Raw genomic sequence first — 18,233 nt, 5'->3', positions numbered from 1 at the left:
GGTGGGCATACTCTTCTGTTCACTGGGTTATTGCAAGTACAAACCTTTTTGATCGATGTCACAGTTATAATTTCAGTTATAATATGTTTCGGTTTTCAATTCTTAAATACTAAAAAGCCGTGACCCCAATACGACGTATAAATTGAGGATCTTGCATAAACAGACAATAAACAATAAAAAAGGAGATAAACATAAATTGAAATTAAATAAAGTCACTGAATACTTTAAAACTTCATTATATATTTTATTTATGCACCTGTGTGATGGGTGATTCACTGAATAACTAGAATTTTCGATAGTCCTGTAACTCCCTGATATGGGCAGATGTGAAGATTGCATATAGTTTTAACATTATAGTTTCTACATACTAGAATTTTTTTATAGGCTGGGCTAATGTTAGGCACACATGTGCACATTGACATACACAGTGCCCTTGGAGGCTATGATTTGATTCAATAGTTCTCACAAATTTCATTTAAATATAGTGTCTGTACTGTGTGCAAGCTATTCGTTCGTTTGTTTCCTTTATCAATATTTTTAAATCAAAATGCTTTTTATTAATTACATATATTGCTACACACGGGAAGTCTCGGGTTCCTGAAATTCCTTCCAATTATTCCTAGATCAGGACCCTGAAATACATGTTTGTTATGACAATAGTCTTTATTCTAAATAAAAAGATCGCAGGTTTATATTTCTTAACGAAACTTTACGTAGCCGGCATGTGTTACTATTTCATTTTAGTTAACTTAAAAAAATGGGGTTATGAATTCACGATGTCAAAATATAGACTAATAATCTTCTCATCTCGTATGTAAATAAATAAATTATCTTTCCTTAGACTTATCTTTGTAAAAAAAGTTATACCCAATATAAATAAGAAAGATTGTAATTTAATATTTTTTGTGTATTTTGGAATCGAATATTTCTTTTTTAAGGAATTTATGTAAGAACAGTTATATACAGATAAAAACTGACTCATAAATTGCTGTAGTGAGAATTTTTTCGGTAAAAATCTCAATTTTTTTCGATCAACCTGAGATATATAATTTAGTACAAAAATTAAATATGTTATTATGATGCCTGTCTCATCCAGTATCAATACGAGCACGTAGCACCTTCTACACGTTAAAGGATAATGAGTGAATCGTTAACTTCCGAACATTCCCTAGGTCATTCTCGTTAAGACGTGCTCACGGAACAAATAAGCGGCCGCGTCTGGTTTCTGAATGGTTTTGACAAGGTTATGACGTAAAATCGTGTAAATAGAGTGTTTTCGTTTCGTGGTGGAAAGCTCGTATGTACTTCAAGTAGGAAAAACTCTTTATATACTTATAAGCTATCTTAAGTGCTACAAATAGAAACTTCTTGCTTCAATCATTCTTTCCAAGCCGTCACAAATATTTATGAGGAGGTTGGCCCGTTCAAAGGAACTGACAGTAAATAAGATGATTTACTAATAATACATATTAACGCTTTCAAACAATGCGTGAATGGCTACATACATATGTAGGTATGTATGCAGTATACATAGACCAGCCAGGCTCCAAAAGATAAACCACTCCTTATATGGAAATTGTATTCGTTTCTATAACAAACGAATTAGCACTAAATAAATTCAAAACTCTCGTTAAATGTAATTTTTATCAATTTACGATTAACGAATAACGCTTTTTATGAATTTGATGATTATTTAAAAGATCCTTGCTTCAGTTCAAATAGCTATGTTTGGTCTGCCATAGAAACAATTCGTATGATTAAAAACTTGGCGATTAAAAATAGTGGCGGTCCTTGACTTGCGAACTGGTAGTCAATGTAAATTTAGAATCAGTTTAACATCTTTTCTGTTGATAAGTGTAGTTGGTCACACTTATGAACACAATATCAATAAAGTTAATTTGAGATTGAGCTATAGCGTATCTATCTTTTTTATGAATTACGTAAAAACAATTTTACAAAGAAATTTATATTCCAGTGTCCATACACACGAACACCCGCTTATGTATACAGTAATAATTAATAATCATTAATAAAGAGTACATGATTAATGCATGAAAGTAGGTGATACATTGAATGTCATCTAATGCAAATTTTGCTAATAAAACTTTAGATGACCCAAATATGTCAAGTTTATCAGCAGCATTTGCTTAAAGAGCATTTCAACTAGCTCCGTACTCCAGTTTATACGAGTTTCTGTATTGGGTAATTCTCAGGAAACATTGTAGAAGTTCTGAGTATGAGTAATGTCTACAACACGAGCAGAGAAAGTAGTTGATGGTATGAATTATAGTCTTCAAGTATTATTGAGTATTATAAGTACTGATCTAAGCGGTAGCTTTTTACGAATAGTTAAAAGGCCGACAACGCACTCGCGAGCACTCTGATATTGACGGCGGCGGTATAAATTAACATGAGGTGGGCATTCTGCCTGTTTGCCCCTGTTCTATACAAAAACGCTAGGTATTAACTGCCTTAAAAACAACCAGTGGTGTTGTGAACATTTTAGTCACCAAGTATCTCCCTATACGAATCTCATGTATTACATTAAATAAGCAATAAATGTCAGGTAGGTATCAGGTTGATTATGATTTTGATTTCGATAGGGATAAAAGAACGTTTACAATGGTAATACAATAAAGGAATTCAAAACAAATATCCATTGATTTGTGTAGATAACTTTTGGATACTGACAAAAAAAAATCAATAAATTAATAATATTTTTAATGAGGTCTTTAAACCCATAAAATGTTTCTAAATTTACAGTTTTAAATCAAAGACGTAGAACGCTTGCGAAGAATTACTAGTTTTAAGAACAGTAGTACAGTTATTTTCTCTTTAATGCGACATTCAATACCAATGGGGTGTCTCATTCACTAATTTTTTACATATAAAACCTTTTTACTTTATATATACAGATATAACATTTCTAACAGACTCTTGTGGGGTGAAGCTGGGCTGCCTGTGACGTGCACATTTTTTAGCTATTTTGATATGAAAATATGTTAATTATTTGCTCGATTCTTAATAACTTTTGTATCTTTTATATCAAGTAGTAGGTAGTACTAAATCTGGCCAATAAATAAGTAACATATAAGATCATTACGTTCTATATAATATAGGTTACGATTAGAAACAGGAAAGACGTATATACTATTGCTAACGTAATTGTATTTAATCTAGTATATTACGACAGTTCAGACCCCTTTAACTGGCCAGTTTATTAGTTAGAGTTATACCATGATAACAAGCAATAAATATGTTTAATATATTTGATTAAACGAAGTTACGAACTATATAAGCCTAAATAATAGCCATCCCCCGCAAATATAGCTCCAGTACTGTAAACACCAGTTCAATTGTTCTCTGCAGGTGTTCTGTTGCCAGGTCTCTCTTCTATATGTTTTTAATTAGAAATACTTCAGCTGTGCACCAATGGACTTTCTGTCTAAGTACGCATTTAACTCGAGCAAGCCGGCGGCGTGTTAGGCACAGAACGACGTTCTCTTGCTTAAAAAAACATATGATTACAGATACAGAAATCTGAGGCCCAGACCTAAAAGGTAGTATCACATGTTTTTTTGGCTGGCTAAATGTGAGATTGTAAGTAGCACAGGTGAATTTGCACTTTGTATCACACGTAACAAATAGAATGATGTTAATAGATATAACGCAACACCTTGTCATCTTAAACTGGTATTGTGAACTGATAGAGCGTTAATATTGTTTAGTTTCCGGCGTTACGAGGCTGTGGCGTAAGAGGACATCATTTTGCAACCACTTTACATAAACTAGTACATATTATATAACTTATAAAAATTGGGCGGGATATACAATAACTGATTCGGAGTTTAATGAAGGCACGACCAGGAAGCGGTATGTTATTCGACGGAGTTTTACACACTTTCGCCTTATTGTGATTTTTATTAACTGGTTTTGAGGTTAAAATTTTTCAAATGTTTCAAATAAAAACCCTTCTGAAAGTTCAAGGAATAAATAAAAATCAAGAAGTGGTCGTCCCGTATTTGAGTTAGCAATATTTGCGATTCATTACTATATTTATTTGGGGTAATAATTATGTTTCACTATAGAAAACTGATACACAATTTAATTAAGACAGATCAAATTAATTGATTTACTTATCTTTCCTATTTATAATAAAGCACTAAAATCTAGAGTTATTAAGATTCTAGGAAGGGGAAGAGATTGTATGAAACAGTTTTTGTATTAGTAGTCGACATGTAATAGACAAAATGGTCATACGTGCGTAAAACAAGGAACGCCAATACTACCCAGATAGCGATGCCAACTACCGATTTGAGTTGTTCTACCGCACGATCCTAAGCTTGCGACATCAGCGATACTACGGATGTCAAGAGGACTACACCGGAGTCCATGCGTCGGGTTGTCTCTCTGCCTAAAATATGGCGAGGGGGCCGATGGCTGGCCATGCGTGATTCTCGTAAACGGGTGCTACTTGAGGTGACCAGAATGTAAGTGCGAGCTCCTATTTCACCATGCCACCTGCTGATGTCATGTGGAACATGGTGTGATGGATGCAGCTCCTTACAAGCGTTGTGTAATACAAAAAAACTTGGCGGTTAAAAAGAGTGGCGGTGAGTTTATTGCCAGTTCTTCTCTTCCGTTCTACGCCCTTGATTTGAGAATTGGCAGTGAATGTAAAAATAGAAGCATTTAATGTATATTTCTTTGTTTGACGTTCATAAGTGTACATTGTGTTACCTATATGAATAAATGATTTTTGACTTTGATATTGCAAACAAACTTCGGGGTCGGTATCGCTATCAGAAATTACAGAATACCGAAGCTGTTACCAAGCTTAATAATTATTTAATGACGTTTATTTATAACTAAAATCCTACACCTTAGTTTTTAACTATTAACACTTTAATGAGGAAGTAAATGGCAAATATATAGCTTAGAATCCGAATAATTTAAGTTTTTGCTGTGAATTAAGGCTTTTGTTGTACTTCCTTCTTGAGACCGATCAAAGGTCACCTTTGGCGATCTAGGTTACTATTTTCGCACTTCACCTTTGTTTATAAGAAAAATATATTAATATTTTTTTTATATATACGAATATAATAAGGATTGATTTAAAATGTATAATATGTATAATGTGTTGTATATGTATCACTGTGATGGGTTTCGTGCTTGTATTTATCATAAGGATAAATTGACAGTTTAAATACAAAAAAAATATATATAAAAAAATAATGTAAAAATCGATACCCAAATGTGAGTTGCAAGTCATTCTATATCATCCAAGGAGCGTAGGCCAAATTCCAAAGGTCTGCAAAAAGTTTTCATTTACGTAAATAAGTTCTCGGACTTCTCAAACATACATATTTAGAGGTCAGTATGTTTATACGCTTAAATTGTATTTGGTTATAATTTAAATATTAGAGTATTCATTTCCAGCATATTTTATTTACTATAGTCTTAACCTATATGGTAATAATAATAATAATAAATGGATAAAATTACATGAAAAAATATAAAAAAAGTTTGGTTCCTGTGGTACTATATATATGTACTGTGTGCCTTTAATGCTGGCAGTATTTCTTTGTTACTACTGTTACTACTGTGTTGTGATACTTGTTTGCTGAGCAAGGAAAACACCAGCTCTGCGGTTACCGGTACTATCATATAGGCGCCATCCAAATCTCTCTTCTACTCCAAAGGGAACAAAATAAAAGTTAGAGAAAAGAAGAATATTTAAGCAGATTATTTTTCGTCTGTTCTCTGACCGCGCCAGCTTTTATGCTTGTCCGAGTGAGATGAGACGGGGCTATCATGTCCACAAACGTAGCATCCCATAACAAAGCCATTCTCTATGGGATCAAAGATATCCCGGCCGCTTGTCTATAGCAATGTCTGTTGGCACCACAATGGCTGGAACATTCACGGAGGTAAGAGAGCGGCGTGGCGAAAAAACCACCGGCACTCACCTGGCGATGGATGCCGTCCTCAGTGCCTCAGCTCCACTTCCAAGCCACAGGGAAACTTATGGGGAGTACATATGGGCAAATAGGAGTGGGAGTACAAATAAATGACATGCGAACTAGTGGCATTTAACCGTTTGTGTAAAAAATCTGTTGTAATCAACATTAGATCTTCTAGTATGCAAATTCTTCACAGATCGAGATTGGTTGCACGAATTCTACGAGGTCTTCGCACTTTAAACCGTTCTTTGTAGTTGAAGTGAAGAATATGTTTATTATCTTTGTTACAGTAGTAGTTATTTAATAGTACGAGCTCCACCGTGGCACCAGTGCTGCAGAGACGGCTCGAAGGATTATTTGTTTTTGGTTCCAACGTTTTCGTTCTGGAAATTTCGACCTGCAGAACAAGCCCCGTTTATGGCCGGAGACATAATAATCCTAGAGAGATCAAGTCGAATGAACTGAGCGATACTGTTAACAGTATCGCTCAGTTCATTCGTTTAACTGTTTTAGCGAAGTTAATAAGTCAGTAGCGACGAAATTTATAAAATTATAAGCCCTGCGCAATTCATTGCTCGTACTGAAGGAAGCTGTCGTTAGGTTAGGTATAGAAAACTGGCCCAATAATAATTATCAGTGTAACAGTGTAACTCATGTGCCGTCGTGACTTGTGAGGTACGAAATTTTTTTGATAGACGATAGTGCTGAGTGTTATATAGTGGTTGCTTGTACAATGACATACATAGAACGAAATTGTAGAGCAATAAGATTAATTAGGAAGTCCTGTCATTTAAGAAACGAAGGAATTCTCAATGTGTATGCCCAAACGAATTGTAGGCATATTACAAATTTTGTTGAAGTCTGTTGAAGAAAGCGGCAGGACACTCACCCGATGTCAAGTGATATCCATGGACACTAACATTGCAAGAAGGCTCAAAGTGCGTAGACCGCATATTATTATAAACCCGCGTTAAACAAAGTATATAAAATAATTTAATAATAATAATGTTGTTTTGATTTTTTTTAACTTCAAGGTTCATAAATAAATGTAATTATTTGTCTAATTGTTTAATCATCCTAAACACAATTTGTGGTCTGACAGCCTTTACCAATGTTTCCCAAGGTAGGGCCCACGCCACACAGGGGGACAAACAAAATCACCTGGATATAACACAACGTGAAGACTTGAGACTGTTGAGACTGCCAAATTGTAACCTAGTATAAAATCGATCGTATATTAAAAACTAAATAAATACTATATGTTATTGTACATTACATTTTCAAAATATAACATACAATATTTCTTATGTTTTAATATATAAATTATTTATGTCACAGGGGGGGGGCTAAGGTGGGGAATGGCATAAAAAAAGTTTGGGAAACATTGCTCTATAAATATTGCTACGACGATAATTAAAACAGTTTTAATTAATATGAGCGTACAAATCATTATACATTTTACAAATGAATGCGAATGACGGTAGTATTATATTGAACTAGACATTAAGAGTAGCTCATTGAACTAGGACATAGTAATTAGGCTATTGGTTTCTACCGGAAGTTGTCATTGCGTCCTAGGTGGCACTGACGCGTGTTAGGTGTTGTGGCCATAAATATAGCGATTTACGATTACGATGACGTAATACTTAAGTAAAATCTAATACAAATATGATAATTACTGTAATGAGAGACTCGTAATGAGTATTCGAAATGTACGGTAAAATTTAGGAACAAATATACGATAAAGCTGTGGTTTCATTCGATTTTATCTAATAAAAATTACTATCCGTATCACCTCGACGTCCGCCATTTCACAACTGAGCGATTCTTAAGGCAGTGTTTTGAGGGCTATTTCTGCCCACCGAAGTATTTCCGAACCAATTCGACTTCGGGTCCTTCAAGAAAAGTGCGTACCAATTCTTAAAAGCTTCACAAGGCACTTGCGAGCATTCTAGTGATGTGAGTATCCATGGGCGGCAGTATCATTTAACATCAGGTGAGCCTCGTGTCCGTTTGCGTCCGATTTTTAAAAAAAAAATCAACTACTTTCCTGGCCGCAAATATCAAACTAATAAATCGTGACCTTAGTCATGACATTATAGTCAGAGCCACGAGTGTGACCAAACTATTGTTGTTATAACAATTGTTACATTATTTTACACATACCTAATACGTTTATCGTTACATCATGCTTTTCCTATTGATCTATTGTATTTTTCATAAGTATATTCTTCAGCACTCGTAACATCAAGGTATACATGAACTCCTTACATATGAAATTGGCTTTTAGTAAGGAACTTGATCTCTCTAGGATTATTATGTCTCCGGCCATAAACGGGGCTTGTTCTGCAGGTCGAAATTTCCAGAACGAAAACGTTGGAACCAAAAACACATAATCCTTCGAGCCGTTTCTGCGGCACTGGTGCCACGGTGCAGCTCGAACTAGTAAATAACACGATATTTAATGTTTTCCATTTTATAAATGGAGTGTCGCAATGAAAATAAATTTAAAACATGATATCCGAAAAACAAATGCACGTGTGAATAGCTGAAAAAAATTGAATTTGGAATTCCTAACTAAAGAGGAGATATTTGAGGTCTTAGTTGCCAGTAGGCCTACGACAAAACGTTAATTTCATATGTAAGGACCTTATATAATGTTAAGAAAAATGCATAAACCCAGCTAAATTTTGACAATAATGTAAGATTATTTTAAAATATACCGGTTAATCAATTTTTTTTCAGTCTACTGTAAGGCTTGTAAGGGCTATGAAAAGTGAGTCAACTAAGACAAAACTATTTAATACAAATACTTGACGGATCAGTAAAAAAACAGTTAAAGAAACAATGCCTTTACCCAGGAAATTCCAATAGATGCATCGCTATCCCGATCCCTATAAGAAGTTTTTGTTCCGAGAGATCCCAAAATTTCGACTTCAGCACTACGTATCAATACAGAACTCCATTAAGCTAGCATATAAACACATCGGGATCGGTTCCTGTCGCTACTAGAAGTTACAGAGTAACTGGTCTTACATAAGCCATAGTAAAGAGTGATAGTTGGCTCAAACCACGGTTTAGCGTTTAAACCTTTCCCACAAGTAATGTATACTGTGTGTGTGTAAAAATAAAAGCACTTTAACAAGCTTGAAAGCTTGAATCGCACCGTCTCGTCAAGCTGCGGTGCGACATGGGCATTCCTTAGTCTAATGGTTAAATACGTGTTTGTGAGTTCAAAACAAGAACTGTGTTTTTACAAATAAATATTAATTAACAAATTTTAATATCAGCTTTCTCGTCTCGTCTTTAGTGGCCTGGCCTTCCCTTTAGTAATCATGTAGTTTTTATAGAACAGGGTCCAAACGTCAGGCTGGAATGTGAGTGATACCGCCGCCCATAGACTTTTTCAATGCCAGAGGGCTCGCGAGGGCGTTGCCGGCCTTTTAAGAATTGGTAAGCTCTTTTCTTGAAAGACCGTGAGTCAAATTGGCTCGGATATACTTCAGTGGGCAGCTGGTTCTACAAAGTGGTGGTGCGCAGCAAAACTACCTTAAAAAACGCTCAGTTGTGGAACGACGGATATAAAGGTAATACGGGTTGAAGTCCGTATTCTGTCTCCACGTTTGATGGTGAAACTCTAGTTAGTCTTCTATTTCCAGGATCCACTCTGTAAAACCATTTGTTACTGGGTTTGTCCTCATTATATTGTGCCAATTTATATAATTTTTTCTTCTAATTACTTACTCTTCTGTAAAGTGAATGAATAATCTAAGAAAAAAAAATATTATTGATGGTTTATTTTACGTACTCATTATATGAATTCGTCGTTTTTTCTTTACGTATGATTCAACTCGATTTTTGTTTCGTAAGGTATATTTTTTACGATTTGTTTTCGTATAACTAAAAACATTTCGTGTTATCATTAAAATCTTGTGTGACGTGACAATTTTCCATTAAGTCGTTAAAATTGTTTTTTTACATATTTTATTAATGCTGCTAAATAACTCAATTTATTTAAAAAAATATTTTCAACAATTTTATATGTACATTTTTTGTTCGTGCGGTGAAGGTTGGAGGTATCGCGAGGGAACCAGCATGTCTCAGGTAATATTCAGACAAGAGTATATTGATATACAGTCGTCCATTATTACATTGGAGTCACACTAAGCGTTAAGTCCCGACTTTGCAAGCGTTGGTCCCAGAGGAACCTGCTTATTAAACAATGATCAAAGAATCAGATGAAAATGAGACATATAGGGTTGTAGCAAATCTTGATTATTAATGTCTGAGCTTGTTTCAAGTAGATTGCATGGATTCACGTCGTGACGACGTTATACAGCGTATTAAATTGATATTGTTAGTCGTGTAGTTTCGCCACTACTGTGTTTAGAATATCAAGTAGTGGAAAGATTTTTATCTCATTTATTTTATATATTATAAGAATTAATTACGGACAACACTGTAAAGTTTCACGTATTACGCCAATTCTGTGGGAATAATATATCATTGTACTCCAACGCATTAAATTACTTCTAAGAAATGCCCAACGTAGTTACTAATTTCACCGCTAGATGTCACTATATCAAATAATTTATTATAATATGGGATATGAATATTCCTATATTCACGTACTGCCTACCTGAAACAATTGCTATTTTGCCGGGACTCAAACCTAACAATTCCAAGTTCAGAGACCACAACCTTGGGAGTAATTTTAAGAAACCTACCGGTACGTTACGTTAGCAGGATTTTCTTGTTTCGGTGGTCCGCGTCGACAATTAAACTTATAAATTTATAGAATGAGTAAGAAAATATGACATAGTGACTACAGCATACTGATAACATGTTTGCTGATTTAATTAGTACCAAAAATCGTATTGAAGGTTTAAATTACAAAAAGAAACAAAAGCGTCTGTAAATTTTAACCATGTTAATATGAACCACAAATATTTATGCATTTGAAATGTTTCTTCTGGTTGTGACTGACGAATTAGTTGTTTGCATGAAACATTAAATAAATAAAAGTACATATATAAAAAAATTCCGAGATACCTAGAGATCCTTTGAGGGGGCCTTCACCAGCGGAAGGGTCCTTTCAAAATAATTAGGAAATAGATATAAAAATAGGGAAAAAAAATTGTATTGTATTAAAAAAAAATTGTATTAAAATGTAATTTTAAGTTTACATTGTTCTTTTACAAGAAATAATAAGGATTGTATTTTTATTTTATTGTATTTTATATATTACATAAATATTATATGTAAATGAAAACTTAGGATATTTCTTTTATTAAAAAACTTGTCGCGTTTAAATTATTTTAGATTGTGTATTATTAGTTTTATATGTATAACTTTAAACCGTAATACATAAAATTATAAATGATTAAATATTTATTATTTTGTTACAGGTAATATATCAAACAAAATATTCCAAAGAAGATTCGATTAAGATGAAAAATGTAAGTCATTTAACTCTGAGATAAATAGCCTGGTGCAACTTAACAGATTTTTGATATAATTTGAAAATATTAAAAAAATAAGGTAAGTAACTTAAGGTCCGCTTAAGATTTAAAAAGGGTAAAGAATTTTGAATAGAAAAAAATCCTTTGTATCATAAAAAGATCTCAAAACGGTGGTATGTATCAAAATATCCGTATGGATTTATAATGACGGTTTTTCCTCATAATGTAATTTTCGATTGATACTACATTAAATAGCAGTTAAGGAATTTTCCTTCATTGATCACATTAAGAGCGGAAAATACAACGCATAAGATATAAAAGTCATGTCTTGATAATTTGTACAATTTATTTGTAAAAATATTCGTGATGTTCATTGTGTGAAATATTCGAACACGAGTTACGAGATTTCATTTAATTATCTATGTAAATGTTATGTTGACTGCAATAAATGTAGGGTTTCTATGAAATTGTCGTAACATTTCATAAATGTATGAGTTACAGATGGATGATATAATGGTTACAAACAATAAACGTTTGGTTTTGGTGATTTAACATTCGATCGAATGGTGAAAGAAAACATCGTGAGGAAACCGGCTTACCTTAGAACCAAAAAGTCGACGACGTGTATCAGGCACAGGATGTTCATCACCTACTTGCTTGGTAGATTGACAAATGATCATGAAACACATAAATCACTCTGATATCTAGACCTAAAAAGGTTGTACCGCCACTGGTTTATTTTTGTGTCTTTGATATGACTTGCGAGTGAAGTATCAAATTGTTCACTTAACTGTACGTAATGCTCCTCGCATTTAACCTTATTCTTAAATTCTAAACGCCCGAGAAAGGCCTTAGGTCTAAGGCAACCGTACACCTTCCTCATGAATAATTTTAGATATTGATGAAGACCGCAACAAATACTGCATGGAATTTATTGAGTTTATCTCGAACAGATAGACGCGACTTGTTTATTTATATTATAAAAGTCATATTATGTTTTCGCTGAGTTCCTTGTGGGTCCTTCCTTCCAAGCTTGACAACTTTTCTCTACAACTCAACAATGTCTCCTAATTATGGCACTGTTTGTACGAAACATTTTCGTTCGAGCGTTTTTTCTCCGTCTTACTTTGCAAGTCGGTCTACCACGATGATAAATATATAGTATGTGACATTCACAAACAACGCCGCTTTCTATTGGTAAAAATAATTTAGAAAATATAAGAGATTACAAGTAGAAATGAAACATTTTCATTGACTAAACATTTTATAAGTGAATATTATATGTCAGACAAGCGAATTAATGATCTTGTGTGTATACGTTTGTGTCTAGATAGAACATTTATTATGAGAGATTGTATTATAATAGATAATTATTATATTATACTAAATAATAGGTTTATTTATTTACAAGGATCAATAATTCAATGAGATATGGGCCCATTTTTTGGCATTCGTAACATTTTTATAGAAAGTTATAAATTAGCTTTCCTACTGGAAACAGTTAAGTTGAACTTATAATCTGGTAAGCATTGCATCAAGCAAGCCCATGTTTATTAAACCTCACAGACAGACGGCATCAATTATGGCTTTCTTTAAAAATAATTGATCACAAAATCATACCTTATTTGCGTAAAGAATACAACGTATGAGTAAGCATATGATCTGAGAATGACTTAGCAACAAATCCAAAAAATAAAATGCATATTCTCCTTTGGCCTTAGTCAAGGTTATTTTCATATTGTGATACATCTTTTTATCCCAAGGGATGACTAACCTGTCTGAGTGTTACTCCCCAAGATGTAATGCGTAATTTTCTATTAATGTTTTCTATAATTGTTGTGCAAACATTATTATATGCAAACTTATTTTTGTAGTTACATTATCAGGAAGTAGTTATTATTTTCTGTAATTGTGTCTCAGAAAATATACATAATACAATTAAACAATATTTACAATTTTCTTAACCTACAAAGTAATAATTAAAATAATTAAAACTTATTAAAAAGTAAATCCAAACAAATTCAAAAAGTTTGGTCCCTGTGGCAGTGTACCTTTAACGCTGTCAGCATATCCTTGCTGTATTGCGATACGTATTCGTTGAGCCAGGAAGGCACCAGCTCTGGAGAGACCGGTATTGTCTACCTAGCGCCAACTTAAATCTTTACTAAGAGCCTGTACACTTGGATTGTTCCTTGTCATAACCATCTGGATTTAACATAATTAAGACATATATATTATTGCCCCCGGGGCTTGGTGTGGTCAACTACACCGTATGGCGTCAGATAAATACTACCCGGGTATAATAACAAAATACGATCAAATATCAAAGAAAAATTTGAATTAAAACTTATTATTGATTGATAGACATTTTATAAGCGAATAATATAATATTGTATCCGACAATCAAATAAATGATCTGTAGACAAAAAATTAGTATTGTACATAAAATAATTTAAGTTATTATATAAAAATACCTATTATAATGACTTTGTAATATATGTTAACGCCTTGCAATTATAGTAAGTTGATCGATGTATTAATATCCTTAAAGATCATAGATCATTTATCATCAACAGCGTGTGAGACTTAAATCACGTTTTAAACAGATTTTTATTTATTGGTTAGTTTATAGGTATTGTTTATTGTAGTGTAAAACTAAACATTAGTTCCAGCCATCATTTAGTACAAAATATCAATATCAATAAAACACAATACATAAGTTTATAAAAAACAATGATAGGGACAATTACGGGCCAATGTCTCCTTAATAAACATCTTTATGTCCTAGGCGCGACAGACAGCCCCCTGTGCAGAGGCTATTTCAGCGCAGAGGCATTAGTCACCCACGTAGTCCTGGACTAGCGGATGCGAGGCTGTGACTAAACAACGTGTAGAAATCCTCGGAACAGTGAGATCGCTCCGTGAAGCCTGCTAAGTGCCCAGGAGGCTTCTGTGCTTTTGGAAGGAGTTAGGCTGGCTTAGTTAGCCAGGACTTTACGCACAATTGACCTATTGAGCGTCTAAGTGCGGAAACAGAGTCCACACATAAGTTTATAAAAAATGTCTATGGACCAAAAAAAATATTTTTTGTACACGATAATCTTCAAAACTACGTAAAAAATTGTTTCATATAAATCTGATATCAAGGAAAATATCTGGCAAAAAAACTGCCAGTACAAGGGCGTGTAATGGACAAACCATTGAGTAAAGACATGCAGTGTTTAATTCCTTAAAATAGGTAGTCGACTTAAGGCGTGTAATAACTGTACATACGAAATCATCGATTCACTATGGTAACAGCGATTAATATAATATTGGACTAATAGAACCCCATGCGGAAGAGTATTATAGTTTCGATGTACCGTGGCCTCTTAGTTCACGGCCACTATTCCGCCATTTTGTCGGAACGAAAACTATTAGGGGCAGTCGTGTGATGTCGAGAAATCTCAGATCTGATCCAGTTTTTTTTAAATGTTATCTCGCTGTTGACCAGAAGGGCCTTTACAGCTCAGTTCGGGCTGTTTTGTCAGGGTAAGCTCAGTTGTATGGGCGTTTCTACCGCGCAAGAGCGTCTCCTATGAGACTCGGACCGCGGCTTGGGCCGTCGCGGGGTGATCAATCGCCCGAAGGGCAGGACTAAGTAAAAGTCCATGCCCTCTACGGTGAAGGCATGAACATCCGGATCTAACGCTAATACCGGTTTTGTCACTAAATTTTCCTTCACCGTACGAGGGCGCGTTAAATGAGGATGTAGATAAAAGACGCATTGGTACAGCCATACAGACATACAGCCGCTTATCTAAACGACCCCAGGATGCACGCTGAAGCCAATGCTGCTCTGCATCCTAATAGTATACATTAATTTTCTATGCAAGTCAGGGAAGTAGTGGCTAGATTTACGATTAAATTCGTAAAGTTATGTATAGTTTTTCTTTAGACTACTAATACGACATATATTATATATGTGTCTAAGTAGTGTAATAATTATTCAATAATATAAGTTAAAATAAATTTTAAAATTTTAAATACAAGTTATTAGCTTGCTAATGATAAAAAAGAAATAACGCCTTTTTTCATGTCACAGATTTCGAGAATCTTAATCTTCTAAATTATATGTTTTCCTCATCGTGAGTTTCAAAAATAATTACCTTACAATTATGACTTATGCAACGTGATTTAAATATATAATATAAGGAAAACAAAACCGCGACAAGAATGAGATGTAACGCTGTATACTTGCGGCCAACCATCCATAAATAAACTTAAAAATCACGTGATTATATCATTTATTTATCATATAACATTAATACATTATAACCCCAGATATCGAGTGAATCAAAAATCTAAACTCTTTTCTTTCTGTCCATTTGCTTGTACCATGACGGAAGTTGGCTGTACAGCCACAGAAATCGTCCTTAATTCAACTACTTATTTATTTGGATACAAAATAAAATATAATATTAGAATATTCGATATAAACAGTTACACAGAAACAAAAAATAGAACTGGTTGAAGGAAGTATATGAAAATTGAAGGTTTCGCTTTCAATTGAATTTTTGCTTAATATATCGTTAAGTATTAAAACTTATGACCAGTGTTGGTCTGGCTTGAGCGTGCGACCCTTATCCCTATCGAACAATAGCCGTGTACCAACAGATTAAGGAAAACATTGATGACATTTCAGACACAGAAGGCTGTTCCACTTGTCAATAAAGTAATAACGAGCAATTGAATCTAGGGCCTATATACGGTTGCAGCACTGGCTTATTATAAATGTTATATATATAGACAACAAACATGGTTACTGGTTAATCTCATTAATAACTACTGCGTTGGATAACTAGGTCTTTAAATTGTAATAAATATATGCGCAAGCACTTTTGTTAGCAACTTTATTGTAACATAATTAACATGAATTCGTTCGTCACGATGTGTGTATTTGCGTTATTAACGCGTGACGTGTCTGTCATTTTACACTCTAATCCAAATATAAATCTTATTTATAGACGTATAAGCTTAATTTAGTAAAAAAGAACTGAACATTCAATACCATAGAATAGAAGGCATGCAAAAATGCAATAGCGCAAATACATATTTAATTCCATACTCTACAAACATTACCTGTCTACATCGTATTCCTAACTTTGGTACTAACTGATGTGAAACTGATCTAAAATGATAGTGATTCCTGTGCAATTTTTCTTTTTCATATATGTCTCACGTTTTTTACACTTCTTGCTTAGTTTATATATTTTTTCTCAAAGTGGTTGTCTGAAAGAGATCGCTCGAAAGCGATAAGGCCACCAGTTGCCCCCCCCCCTTCATTTAATTATGTTAATAGTATTATATTTCTGTATGCAACGAAACGTTGATAAATAAATATATTGACATTTAAAAAGATTTAAAAAGAAGAATGAAAGTGACTTTCTTCACCATTGTGCACAACTCGGCGAGCCCAAATCGGATTTTCATTTATAAGATAATATAAATACTATCTTTTGTCTTTTCATATAAAAAAAACATAGTTTTTCGAGAAAGATCGGGCCGATCTACTGCAAAACTTATTCTCAACCGTCCCGTTCGCAATAATGATATCGCCAGTAAGTTATAATAACTCAATGTATAAGAATAAAAACTTAACTTATCTAACTGTTCTCTATATTCAAGGTAGTTAAAGGAATTTAAAATATAAGAATTTGATAACGTTTACAGTTTATTGACTTTTACAACAATCAATTATTATAAACAGGTTATCGTACGGAAATTCTTTGTTATTCGAATATTTATTTTACCATACTGCATAAAAGAATACGATAACTTGCGAATATAATATACATTTAAGTAAAATGTCTTTATATCTAATATATAAAATAATAGAAACGAATGTTACGTCGAAAGGAATCCCAATTCTTGTAGGCCTCTTGCCAGCACAGACTACTTATTTGGCGTGCTGCCTTAAGCGTAACTATTCGTAATTGTACGAAACAATGCCTGATACAGTCCATGGGTCTATCATGACGTCTGGACATCAGATTTTCCGCCTGACAGCCTTCGACCCGTAAACTCGATCGAAAATGTAATTACAGCCGTAAACAATGGCATTCGGCCGACGAACATCGCGCTTGACGCACGCGTACAGGTATTTCAAATGTCATTTGCGACCTCGGCATTTCCCGCGAAAACGTGATAGCGTTTAAAGTGATTTTTCAATTTTTCCGACAGTGGCAGTGCCTCAATTTGTTACGCTACATGAATATTCATTTTATATATTTATGCGGAAAACTCGTTATCTGAAGTTATTGTTCTGGTATCATTGTTATGATGATGGCTGTTGGAACGTAAGAGCAAATGAGAAAAGATTAGCGGAAATAACGATCTAATTGTTACTTTAACTTTGTAGGTATTCCTTTGTATTTAAATATTGAAATTACTCTTACAGACATTGTTTTAAAGTTTGTTATCTCGGATTTTATCTAAGATATATATAAGATTGGTCCGTAATTTTATGCAAGTACGTTCAAGATACAGTCATTTCTACCTGTCACGTGAGATCCGCTCGCGGTCCATTACTTTGAACTTGAAAATAATGATCGCCGGTAAAAAGTGCGTGAGGTGATGAATTTCATTTTCATTCAACTCAACTCATTGGTCATTTATTGTTGAGTAAAATGATATTCTATCTTACCTCTTATCAACTTTTTAATAATAATATATGGTCCATTAAGCAGAGACTATCTAAGTCATTAAATTTACATAATTTACAATTAATGGCAACCCAAAGGGGCAAAAGAATCAATTAAATAAATTG

General features: G+C 33.8%; 1 protein-coding gene across 1 annotated transcript in view; it reads left to right on the top strand.

Annotated features, from left to right (window-relative positions):
* The window catches only part of LOC123710666, a 144,382-nt gene that overhangs the window by 38,166 nt on the left and 87,983 nt on the right, over window positions 1–18,233 (top strand). The gene's annotated exons all lie outside the window — the stretch shown is intronic.

Source organism: Pieris brassicae, chromosome 6 (assembly GCF_905147105.1).
Source record: "Pieris brassicae chromosome 6, ilPieBrab1.1, whole genome shotgun sequence".
Lineage (NCBI taxonomy): Eukaryota > Metazoa > Arthropoda > Insecta > Lepidoptera > Pieridae > Pieris > Pieris brassicae.
Note: the sequence above shows the minus strand (reverse complement) of the source record. Positions and strands in the feature narration are given on the sequence as shown.